Below are 12,491 nucleotides of genomic sequence, written 5' to 3'. Positions count from 1 at the left end.
CTGATCATAAATCCTTAACTGGGCAGATCATGGTGAGTAGTCAAGCATAACTTCTTTGGTAAAAGGTCTATCTTTGCCTTAAGCAAACCCTGTTTATTGTTTCTGTGCATCCAGTTTAACACACCTCTGAAATGACCCCCCTCCTAAAGCAATGACCACTCTCAAGAGAGTACATAATCTTGTTCACTATACTGTAACCCAGCAATGTTCAACCAGTGTGCTGTAAGACTTTTTAAAACATGCAATACCTGACTATCTAGTCAGGGGCACTGACCTCTTTTCCCCTAGGTTGTCAAATTTTAAAAAATGATGCCAGCCAACACAACAATAGCTATCTGGTGTAAATAAGTCAAAATTACACCTTTTTTCGTCAGACCGGCAAAAAGTACATTTTTTAGTGTACTGCATAATTTTAGTCATCAGTTTACGTGTGCCATGAGATGAAAAAGGTTGAAAATCGCTGCTGTATAATCAGATCGCCTCCTTCTCCTTGCTTTCTCCCACCTTCATGTACTTTCCCTTACATTCCCTCCTTTATTCCAAATACATAAAAGAAGTTGCAAACTCTCATGTCTTTGAAGCATATTTTTCAGCCTGATGAGATCTTGCCTCCAGGATATACTCTCTTTGGGTCAAATAAATTAGGTTTGGACATTCTTACATCGACACCTATAATTTATAACTTAGGAACCGCACTATGAGGCAGAGGTGGGAGTCTTACGCAGGAACAAGACAGACAGACCCTTCCAACCAGAGGCACCCTTTGCCTCCTCCTCTGGTCCCTCCAGTCCTCGCCCCTGCCTGGTCACTTCCCGCCCCCAACTGAAGTAGGCCATCATTCCGGGATGGACCCGGATCATCCGTGCACACGGCGGCCTCAGATCAGGAAACTGAGGGCCGGGAGACAAAAAAACGCGGCCAACACATGCTACCTACTGCTTGTAGCAGGCCAGACGCCACAGCGTACAGCCATGGCCGAGAAGGTGGGCAGCAAGCCTGTGGACCGCAACTTAGCGTCTGGAGAAGCGGCCCGCCGAGAAGTCCCGCCCTCCACGGAACACGTGCCCCGTCTCACACTCGGGTGCCGAAAGGAGAAGCTGTGGGGGCGGGGCGGGGCCGGGCCGGGCCGTACCAAGAACACGGGGGAGAACCTGGGCTCCGGGAGCGCGCGCGCGGCCCTGTTGGGCGGGGCGGTGTTGACGACCGCCACGCCCCCACCCCCACGTTCGGCGCGGGCGGTGGTAGCACCTCAGTGGTGCAGGCCTGTGTCCTGCTCAGTTTGGGGAGTTCTGCGGCGCGGCTCCAGGTGAGACAGGGGAGTCTGGCGCACCGGGTAGATAAGGTCTGGGCCCCAGGTCTAGGGGTGCGGGTGCTGCGGGGCCCGACACCTTACGGTCACCGCGATTGCTCGGGCCTTTGGCGCAGGAACGCGCTCCTGGGCCGGGTGTCTGAGTGTCTCACCCGAGGCTCGTTTAGAAAGCGCGGCTCCCACCTCGGCTCTTCCCCGGGTGGCTCTTCCCGGGATGGCCCTTCCCCTGGAGCCTACCTCTTGCGACGGCCTGAGGGTCATCCTTTCCACAGCCAAGGACGCCTGCAGGGCCGCTTGGTTCTCGGCGTCAGAGGGCTCTGGCCCTAGAGCCCGCACCGTTCCCCCTTCAGGCTAAACCAATTTTTCTCTTCAAATCTCAGTTTCCCCGGTGGTACGAAGGGCCTCGAGGCGACCAGTTTGGGGGTTAACTCACGTAAGAGGCGCTCTATGAGTGCAAATGAGACCCGAATCCGATCCAGCAGCGTCAGGTGGGCTTAGTCCAGGGCTCAGGGAGCCAGTCAGCCCAACCTGTTGTGGGAATCGCCCTGCGTGTGGGCGAGGCCCCGGCATCCTGGGATGGGGGGTGAGTGGGTGGGTAGTTCCTCTCGCAGGCAGGTGCCTTGGCGGCATCCCTGTGGGGGTAGTGTCTCTCGCAGGCAGGTGCCTTGGCAGCTGTGACACCCTTACTTATGTCTTAGCTCATGGGAGCAGTTGGGTAAGAAGAGGTCGACGTCTCCTGTGCGGCGGGAACTTGACCTCGACTTTTTGCTTTTTATTAAGTCTAGTCACCATTGTGTAAACTGGTGAGCAATACTGAGGAGATTGGGGTTATTTTAATGAACGTGACTGCCTCCTCTGTTGGACCCCAAAATGCAGCCTTTCCTTTGAGCTCGGCCAAGCTAGAGTATAGTGCTCGCACCAAGGGAGACAGGACTGGAGTGGATAGTCCTGGGTACGCATCTTGACACTTGGCAGGACACTTAACTTCTGGAGTCGCTGTGTCCTCAGTTGCGCAGACAGTGATGCAGCTCACCCTGTTGCCCCCACAGGACTGAGGTTCTGTGGATCAAAGGAGAGGATTTTGGAGGGAGGGTGACATTGAGAACTTAAATTCCTTTAAGCTGAGCAGTTAACTAACCCTCTGGATTCATCCTCCCCACTGTGTAATCCTGTAATTCCTGTTGTTTGGGGAGAAGCCATTGATTCATTAACCACTCACAGATTCTGCCTACACAAATCCCCTCTGAGTGGTTGTGAGGTTGGCTTGATCAAGAAAACAGTCCGAAAGTCTCAGTAAAGCAGGAAGGCCAGAAGGGATTGCTATCTTTTATTTTTGTCTCTCTAAGGAGTTATTTCCCTTTTGATAGCGTGAGTTCCTGATCTTTTCATGATTTTCATACTCTTAATGTAGGAAGCTGTTTCATTGGGCACATAGCTTAATCATTGTCTCAAGTGTCCCAAAAAAAGGTCTGCATTCCAGAGAATGGAATATTAGCTTCCAGTTGTGTTGTGGTGTTGAAAACTTCAGAGTGGTCTTAACTCTAAAATTCTTCTTGTCTAGCACTTAAGAGGACAAGTAGGTTTGAGATAAAAAGAACCCCGGGGATATATTGGACTTCAGCCCTTAGAAATGGCAGCATTGGCTGCAGCCAGCAGCAGTCAGGCAGGTGAATATCCCTGGGTGGTATGAGTTTGTAATCGGCCAAAGGAGATGTCATTTACCTGAGGAACCTGAAATTTTAGGACCTGCCAATGACTGGGTTGAGCCTCTTTAAAAATCAGGATCTGAGTAAATCCATGTGTTTTTAGAAGATAGACTATTTGAAATCAACTTCTTGGCAGATCCAGTACATTTACTTGTTAAATCCCATGGAACGAACGTTTTAAGTTAACGAGAATCTAGCTCTTAAGCAACACTTTTTTCCCCTGATGGAAGCTTCTTTATAGTTGTAAGACCTTTAATGATTGCAGAGAGCCCAGCTGCCCCTACAATAATATCTTTGCTTCTTTGTGCTTTAGGAAAGAGCAGAGCACTGGATTGGGAGTCAGGGAACCTGAGTTCCAGCTCTGGCACTAGCACTGCATTTCTTTCAGCAAACCACTCCAGACTCATGGGCCTCAGTTTAGTGCCTTGGGATTTATTTTACATGTCAGATTCATTCGAAAATTAAAACTCCCCAAAAAAGTGAAGTGGAGAAATGACTGTTTTTATTTAAAAATGTAAATTTTTTTTGTTTACAAAAATATGAAGTGCTCATTATTTTAAAAACTTACAGAAATATGCACTATAGGTAGTGAACATTCCTCATAGCCTTTCACTGAGACAAAAAAAATATCTGCTTGTGGTGCAGTCTATATTCTCTAGATATTTTTTTCACATATAAAAACTATCTAAAATTTTAAAACTTAACAGAAATTTTTTACTATTTTAATTTTAAACACAAAGTGTTGATGAAACTAACCACACTGTTATGAGGCTTGCTTTTTATTACTTACTTAACATGGTATCTCTATATCATTATGTAGGGAGATCTACCTCATTCTTTTTAATTTTTTAAATTTAAAAATATATATATTTATTTATTTTTAGAGGGAGAAAGAAAGGGAGAGAAACATCGATGACTGCCTCTTGCATACCCCTGACCAAGGGTTCTGGCCCGCAGCCCAGGCATGTGCCCTGACTGGGAATTGAACTGGCGACCTTTCGGGCCGCAGGCCAACAGTCAATCTACTGAGCTACACCAGCCAGGGCTCATTCTTTTTTAAAAACCTCATTCTTTTAAAAATAGCAGAATATTCTAGTAACCAGTGTTACTGAAAAAAATTTATGGGGTTTTTTGCTGTTATGAATTCTGCATGAGCAGTCTTGTGCTTTATCTTGTGCAATTGAGCAAGTATTTTTGCATAATGAATTCTTAGAAATGGAAGAGCTGGAACAATGTTTGTCATCTTTTAAGTGTATTTATCTAACAAATATTGACTATGTAACAGGCAGTATTTTAGGTAACAGGGGTGTATAGCAAGTAGACAAATCCCCCATAGATCTGATCATCTGATGGGGGGAGACAAATAACACTCATGGTTTATTAAATGGTGATAAATCATTTGGGATTTAACTTATTATATATGAGATTCATTTAAAAATTAAAATGAAATGGAGAAATAACTTTTTATAGAAATGCATTTTTTGTTTACAAAAAATTTTAAGTGCTCATTATAAAAAAAGTACTGTTATAAAAATATGCAATATAGACTGTGAATGTCCTCTGTAGCCTTACACTGAGACACTTTTTTCTGTGGGGAAAAAGGATGCAGAAGAGAGAGAGAGAGGAGAGTATGTTTGTAGAAATGGTGTGACTAAATGTCAATATATATTGCTAAACTCCCCTCCAAAAATGATATCTTGTTATGTTCCCACCATCAGAGACTCGTTTTTTGTTTTTTGTTTTTTTTTTTGTAGTTCATAATTCTAAGGTCAGCTGCAGAGACTGATAATGGCAGAGATGCTTTTATTTCAGAAAAATTTATGCCAGACTCTGTACCAAGTTTGTATTATGTATGCATATCTGTGTGTACATACACACACACACACACACACACACACATATCTTAAGTTCTTCTGATGACCCCAAAAAGCTGGTATTTTCTTGCCCATTTCATAGCTGGGGTGGGAGCTCAGCAGTGAAATCACTTGCTCAAGGCTATGAGGGTGAAGCTGAGGCCTTACCCAGGGCCATCTTCTTCCAGAGTCCTCACTTTTTATGCTGTATGTCATTTTCTGACTGAAGAGGATTGGTTTTTTGTTTATTTGCTTTGGCGGAAGGGAAATCTCCTAATACATATATAAGTACTTAATAATATGATTGTTCCTCCTCACTTGCAATACCACAAAGCACAAATAAGCATGTCTTGTGTGTTTCACTGTGCATTTCATTATAGTGTAAGAAAGATAAGTGAAGTAAATATCTGATGGATGATGCCTGTTATTTCTTTATTTTTTATTATATAGGCTACAGAAAATCAGTTTTCCTATAGAGTTCTTTTCCTTTTTTAAAAAAATATTTTATTTTAATATTTTTATTATTTTATTTATTTGTTTTTAGAGAGAGGGGAAAGGAGAAAGAGAGGGAGAGAAACAGCAATGTGTGTTGCCTCTCACGTGCCCCCAAACTGGGGACCTAACGTGCAACCCCTGACGGGGAATCAAACCAGCGACACTTGGTTCTCAGGCCTACGCTCAATCCACTGCGCCACACCAGCCAGGGCTCTAGAGGGTTCTGTTATCTGGCATTTTATAGAAACTAGGACTCACTGGCAGGAAGGGAGAAGCTCCTGAGTCAGAGGCAGCTTAGCAGCTTTTATAGGCAGTGGTCCATGCCGGGCCTCACTTTCTTCATCCATGAAGTGGGGGAATGAAGCCTGGATCCACTTCCTTCCCATACGTGTTTCTGCAGTAGTGCTTACTTGGCAGTGTTTTCATTCTTGTGGAATTACATTTAAATTATTTGCATTTGGCCCTAGCTGGTGTGGCTCAGTTTATTGGAGCATCATCCCCTAACCGAAAGGTTTCAGGTTCGATTCCCGGTCAGGATACATACCTAGGTTGTGGGTTTGATCCCTGGTCCTGGTGCGAGGGGTAGACAACCAGTTGATGTTTCTCTCTTGCATAGATGTTATTCTTTCTCCCTCCCTTCTCCCATCCTCCCTCTCTAAAAGCAATTTTTAAAAAAAAATGTCCTTGGTTAGGTTAAAAATTCTTTTTTAATAAAATAAAAATAAAAACCACATATTTGGTCTACGGGGTCTATAAGCTTTTATGTCTAGGGCCTGGTTCAGGCACTTGAGAACTCTGCCAGGGAGGAGAAGTAAACAATTATGACAGAGTATGTTGAGTTCATTCTCTAGATAATGCAAGTGAGGTGCTTATCCTTGTGTGTGTTGGGGAGCATTCAGGACGAGCTGCCTTTATGTGGGTGGAAGGGAGTCTTGTGAGGCTCCACAGAAGAGGTGACATTTGACTTGGTACTTGGAGGGTAAGTAGGGAGCCCACCGAGGCACAACCCCTCTGGGGGATATAGGGTGTAGATTGCATGAGGCTTGTATTGATTAGGGCTTATCTGAAGGTGGCTGTGAACTGTGCTCAGTGATGGGAAAGCTTTTCAATAGGTCAGTGATATGACCAGCACAGAAGTGTTTTCATGTATTGGGCTTTTTCAGACTTTCTTCTTGCCCAGTGTCTGTCTCTCGGGTGAGTTCATCATTTGGGAACCTTCCTCTGCCTGAATCTGTATCATACCGTTTTAGAGCTCCTCATCCTAAAAGTTTTTTTCCTTTCCCAAACCCTTCCCCAGGTGAGGTGTTTACATTAATTGTATACCTGTTATTGTCGTTGCTGTGCGTGTGTACGTGTGAAGGTGGCAGAGGACCTGAAGGCTAGTGGCTCCTGTTGGTTGGGTCCATTGGAGCCAAGTTCATCAGCCTCTGTTATGCCTGCTGCAGGTTGGTGTGGCAACTTAGTTAACACTTGGGTATGTTTTGAATAAAGCACCTAGGTGACCTGGTCTTTCTTGCTTGTGGAGAAAACTGATGTGGGAGGCTTATTTATTTTACTTATGAAGAGGTGACTATATTGGGGGGAAATATGAGAATTATCCTTTAATTGGAGTGCTGGAGGGTGAGGCATTCTACTCTCCTTTGCACAGTGCGCATACACAGCTGAGAGAATGTACAGATGCTCCCAGAAATGAATCAGTTTCCAGGCTAAACTAGAATACAATGATGGGTCAAACTGGGATACCATCAGCTGTGGACTGTTTCTCAGAGAACTGGATTCTTTAGGAGACATCCGGTGGTAGGAAAATAGAATGGAAATAGTTGGCTTTTGTCTACCTGGTTGTAATAACAGAGGAAGATGGGCTCTGTGGGGTGTGCCCTCTGATGTGGAACTTACATAATTTACTTCCAGGTGAGATTTATGAATTACGTTTAGTCATTTTTTTAACTTCCCTTACCTTTGTCTTTAGTGCATTTTCCTTTGGTCCTGCCCTTCCCTCCCGGCTTGCCGAGCTCAGCCTTCTGCATCCCCTCTTCCTTTGGTGCTTATGTAAGAGCACCATGATCTTGCAGTACTTTGATCCTCACAGGCATGCATCATCATTGCGTTGGGTAGGCTGGGTCTGTACAAAGGTTTGAGGGTTGGGTAGGAGCACATGAACTTATGCTCACCTTCTCTGAAACATGTGTTGATTCTGTATCTGTAGGTCATTTGGGTTCAGTTTTCAACACTGCAAACAGGAATGGTGGTTCTTGAATACACAGGAGAATGTACTAGCCAATTGTGTCCAAGACTTTCAGGGGTGGAGTTTAGGTTGGGACACATTCCAGTCATCCAGTCAGAGATTTGTGGTCTTGTGAGGAAGAGCATTTGTTGGTTTCAGCTAAGGGTTTCAGAACCTTTGTGATTGTTTAAGAAACCACAGTGTTATGTGAACATGTTGGATGCAGTACCTTATTGATGTAATTTGCAAACTCTGAAAGGTCATTTAGTACAACAACAGAGATGAAAAAGCCCTTGGCCTACCTGGAAGCACCTCCAGCAAGGTCTCTATCCCAGTTAGTGAACTCACCATCTTCCCGGTCTCTAAAACTTTAAGGACAAATGACATCTGTCCCTTTTCCCTGTATTCCTTCTAGATTTCCACCACCATGCTGTCCTGTCAGTTTTTAGTCTTTGAATGTCTTTCATGGTGTTATAGTAGCCCCTTGCCATTTCCTGTTTACGCTAGACCCCCAATTGGCTTCCTGAGTCCATAATTCCTCCTTCCCTCTCTTCCCCATCTCTCAAGACCTGCCCATGGTACCATTGCTAGATGGACCTCACAGCTCTGTTTTTATCATCTTCCTTTGCTCAAGAACTTAGAATCGCTCTCACTGTCTTATTTTTAAAAATTTTGCTGTACTTCTTAAACAGAAGAAACCTCATCTTTTTAAAGATGTTATTTATTTTATTATTTTTAGAGAGAGGGGAAGGGAGGGAAAGAAGGGGGAATGGAGGGAGAAAGAGGGAAACATCAATGCACGAGAGAAATTGATTGCTTTTCACATGACTTGGCCCGCAACCCAGGCATGGGCCCTGGCGGGAAATCAAGCCAGCGACCTTTTGGTTCGCAGACCAGCACTCCATCCACTGAGCCACACCAGCCAGGGCTCACTGTCTTACTGTTTAGTGTTTTTTTTCCCTTTCCATCTACTTACATAATGGAACTGGCTTACAATAAAATAAAAGGAATCTAAATCTCCTTCTCCCTACTGGCAAAATGCTTGGAGTGGAATGTGAGTTCAGTGAGTACAGGGAACTTCCCCGTCATTCCCATGAGTGTAAGCCAGTGCATGCAACAGTACCAGGTGTAAAGGTAGGCATTCTATAAATACTAACTGGGTGAATGGAGGAATAAGTGGATGAATGAATGATTATGACTTCTCTCTCCCAAGTGTACTGCTAAGCTCTCTCCTACATAGTGACTGTCAATATTGGGGCTGATCTCTATTTTTCAAGATTATTCTATGGTGCCATATGAACTTGTTATAGGATTTTGATTTTCCATCTAGGTATGACATTTTAAACATTTCAAGTTCCTCCCACAATTGATAGTTTATTTAATAATTCAACAATCATTAAGAAGAGAAAGAACTTTCTAGATATTTCTAGGTCAGTTACCTGGATGCCAAAAACATGAATAAATTTTTTTATTTTAAAAGTTCTGCTCTGGCTGGTCTGGCTCAGGGGTTTGAGTGCCAACCTGCAAACTGAAAGGTTGTGGGTTCAATTTCCCAGTCAGGGCACATGCCTGGGTTGCGAGCCAGGGCCCCAGTTGGGGGCGTGTGAGAGGCAACCAGTCAATCTATCTTTCTCACATTGATGCTTCTTTCCCTCTCTTTCTCCCTCCTTTCCCTTTTCTCTAAAAATAAATAAATAAAATCTTTAAGAAATTCTAATGAAATCAATCAAAGGGATCTAGTTTAACCTTTGAGAATGTGTTGTATGTCAGGTCTTGTGCTGTGTGTTTGATATCTCATGTGATGATCTTAACTGTGAGGACTGAAGCTGAGTGATAAGTAATGTGATAAATAAAGGGTCCCATGGTTTGTAAGTGGCATATTTGGAGTTTGAACCAAGTTCTGTCTATCAACAAGGCCCATGTTTTTTCATGGATCAGCTGGGTTTTAAGTTTATCGAATTTGAAGTCCCACACTCTTCTCAGCAAAACCAAAACCATGGAAAGAACTAGTAAGTGAGAGGAGGACCCTGGGAGGCAGATAATTGTACCAAAAATGTAGTCAAGGGAAGCTATTGTGATTGAGCATAAAATTCAGCTCAGAGTTTCCTAGAAGGCAAGGCAAGGAAGGATGGGATTGCACAGCAAACATTGGAAAAGAGTAAGCAGATCAGTTTATCGCTGGAAGCACTTTTCTCTGGGTCTTCATATAAGGTTCATTGAATAAGGCAGTGGCTGCAGCCTCTGTACTCGGCAGGCACTTGTAGAGTACCTCATGTGTGCTAGGTCCTCTTTGAGTTACTGGGACTGCAGTTGTGTGTGGATAAAACCAAAGAGGATGATGATGGCTTAGAGGAAAAGGAAATGTTCTAAAGAACATAAGAGCATGACCCACAGGTAGCCAGCCCTCTCTGAGACCCACCTGGGTGAGGGCAGAGAACTTCAGGCTCTAGTATAACAGTAAGGGCAGAGCTTTAGGGAATGGGAGCAAGAGTGATGTATTTTATCAGGCAGGGGTAAAGCAGAAGAATCTGGGAGAGCGAGCAGGGAGAGGTCCTTTGCCAGAGGTAGGAAGCAGATATTCCACAGTGGAGGTCCTGAGGTTTTTAAGCACATCTCATGAGTAGTAGTCTGTCATTTTGCTGTGAAAATCAAAAAGCCTGGCTTGTTTTCTTGCCCCTTAATGGGTGACTTTAAGCAGAGCTAAGAGTTCTCAGAAGGAAGCACTGGTTCTATTCAACTGCTCAGGGCTGAAGGGCCAGCGTGCCGTACCATCGTGTGTGGAGTGATGACTCTGGTTTTTGTTGATTCAGTCATTGAGTAAATATATATATATATATATTGAGCACCATGTTATGCCAGGCCTCTTGAACACCCGGGGAACAGAAATACAGGATAGCACTAGCCAGTCACCAGCTTCTACCATGGCTCTAGGGGTTATTTAATACCATCCTGATGGTACAGCCAGGATGTCAACTGCAAAATGAACCTCAGATCATTCAAGGAAGCAACTTCTGTCTGTAGCTTTGCCTTGTTCTAAAAAAGATTTCGAAGGGCATGCAAATGGATGACAGGGTGGCTCTGATGTATTTAGTCTGGGTTTGCATCCTGCTTCTACCACATATCAAGTACCTGATTTTGGACAAGGACTTTAACCTCTCTGATAATTATAGGTCCTATATCTCAGAGGGCTGTTGTGAGGATAAAATGAAATAGTAGAGTGTAAATGTATAATTATGTTAATTATTGTTATAATTGGTATTTACAGTAGTCCCTTTCTATATCGCGGTTCACTTATCGCGGCCTCACTGTATTGTGGGATTTTTTAAAAATTATATTTAATTATTTATTGTGGATTTTTCACTATATCATGGGATTTTGTGGTACTATATACGTTTGTTGTTAAAGTTACGTAGGTTTAAGAGTGTAGAATAAATGTAAGGTTCCTACTTTGCAGGGGAGTCTAGAACGTAATACCTGTAATACACGTGATAAGTGAGGGAATACTGTATTTAGAAAAAAACAGATGAGACCCAGGGTTAGAGATAGTGTATGGCTGCTAAAGGCTCTTTTGTTCAGTTTCTTGTTGCCCAGAGCAAAAGGGGAGGACAAGTCAGGAATAGGAAGTGACTGATGATGGGCATGCGATTTCTTTTTGCGGTGATCAGACTGTTCTGGGATTGGCAGTGAGGGTTGCACAATGGGTGAATGTACTGAACACCAGTAGGATGTACACTTTAAAATGGCGGCTTTTATGGTGTGTGAATTATATCTTTATTTTTAAAAATCCACTTTATAGGTTGAGTACTTGAGCGACTGAATTCCCACTTATTCTGCCACTGGCTCCCTATCACCTCGGCCAAGCTCCACACACCTGTGGCAGCTGCACTCACTGTGCACTGTCTGTGTCTGTGCTCCCCCACCTTTCTTATCCCTCTTCAGGGTCACTTTGGCTAATGGCCTCTGAAAAGAAGTAACGTGTGTCATTTCTGGCCTGAGGCATTTCAGAGCTGGGGCTGAGCGCTCCCACAGTCTTCTGTCCTTCACACCAGCCCTAGAAGTTACATGCTGAGGTGGGGATGTCACAATGAAAAAGCTGCTTGAACTATCTACTCCCCTAATGGAGGCCAAGCACAGAGCAGTCACCTTGCCTGCACTGGGTGTTGCATAAGTATGTGTTAAACCTCTTGGGTGTGGGTCAGTGCACAGAGGACACCTTTTCCCAGTCCTGTGACCTGGGGAACTGTCCTCATTGCCCCTCTCGCAGGTGTGCTATTTGATGTGGTGGGAGTCTTTCCTAACGGGAAACCACAGCAGATGCAGCGGTGCAGTGCTCTCATAACCCAGCTGTGTCTCCACAGCTTGCTGCAGCCAAGTACACTGCTCTCCTGGCAGTGCCTGTCAGAGGGAGCATTACACTGTCAGACTCAGGAGCATCTTGGGTGACCTAGTGTACCTGTGTCCATTGACAGCATGGTATAATGTCAGGCCAGCCTCAGAGGATTTTGTCTTCCTACTCCCTAAGAGAATGTGGTCAGGGCAATGTGAAACTGTCATTATCTAATGGTTTAGTGCTGATGCAGAGTCTTGTAAGCAGGGTATAATCATTGTGGTTGCTTTTATATACACCACAGGGCAGTCCTATAGCACCACGGCATCTGATCATTACTGACTCGTTTACGTTGTTGTGTTTTTAATAACCCTGCTAAAATGGTTTGGAACAAGTACAGGCTACTCTTCACGCTAGAGCCAACAGGTGAAGTTGGATTAAGTGCCATCACTTTTCCATTTGGCCCGTGGAAGTTTGTAAAGTTTCTAATGATGGTAGAAAAAATGGGGACAGAAGAGCACTGGGGTTTGGCAGGAGTTCAGAGTCCGAAGCTATGTGTTCTTGTTTTCATTTTTTT

General features: G+C 44.2%; 1 protein-coding gene across 1 annotated transcript in view; it reads left to right on the top strand.

Annotated features, from left to right (window-relative positions):
- Positions 1-1,223: 1,223 nt before the first annotated feature.
- POR (cytochrome p450 oxidoreductase) overlaps positions 1,224-12,491 on the top strand; it is a 69,031-nt gene continuing 57,763 nt past the window's right edge. The window contains exon 1 of the mRNA XM_090276864.1: positions 1,224-1,306. The gene's annotated coding sequence lies outside the window, so the exon portion shown is untranslated. The remainder of the gene's footprint in view (positions 1,307-12,491) is intronic.

This window comes from Furipterus horrens, unplaced genomic scaffold, assembly GCF_987537825.1.
Source record: "Furipterus horrens unplaced genomic scaffold, mFurHor1.1.pri manual_scaffold_5, whole genome shotgun sequence".
Classification (NCBI taxonomy): domain Eukaryota; kingdom Metazoa; phylum Chordata; class Mammalia; order Chiroptera; family Furipteridae; genus Furipterus; species Furipterus horrens.
This window is presented reverse-complemented; position numbering and strand designations above follow the sequence as displayed.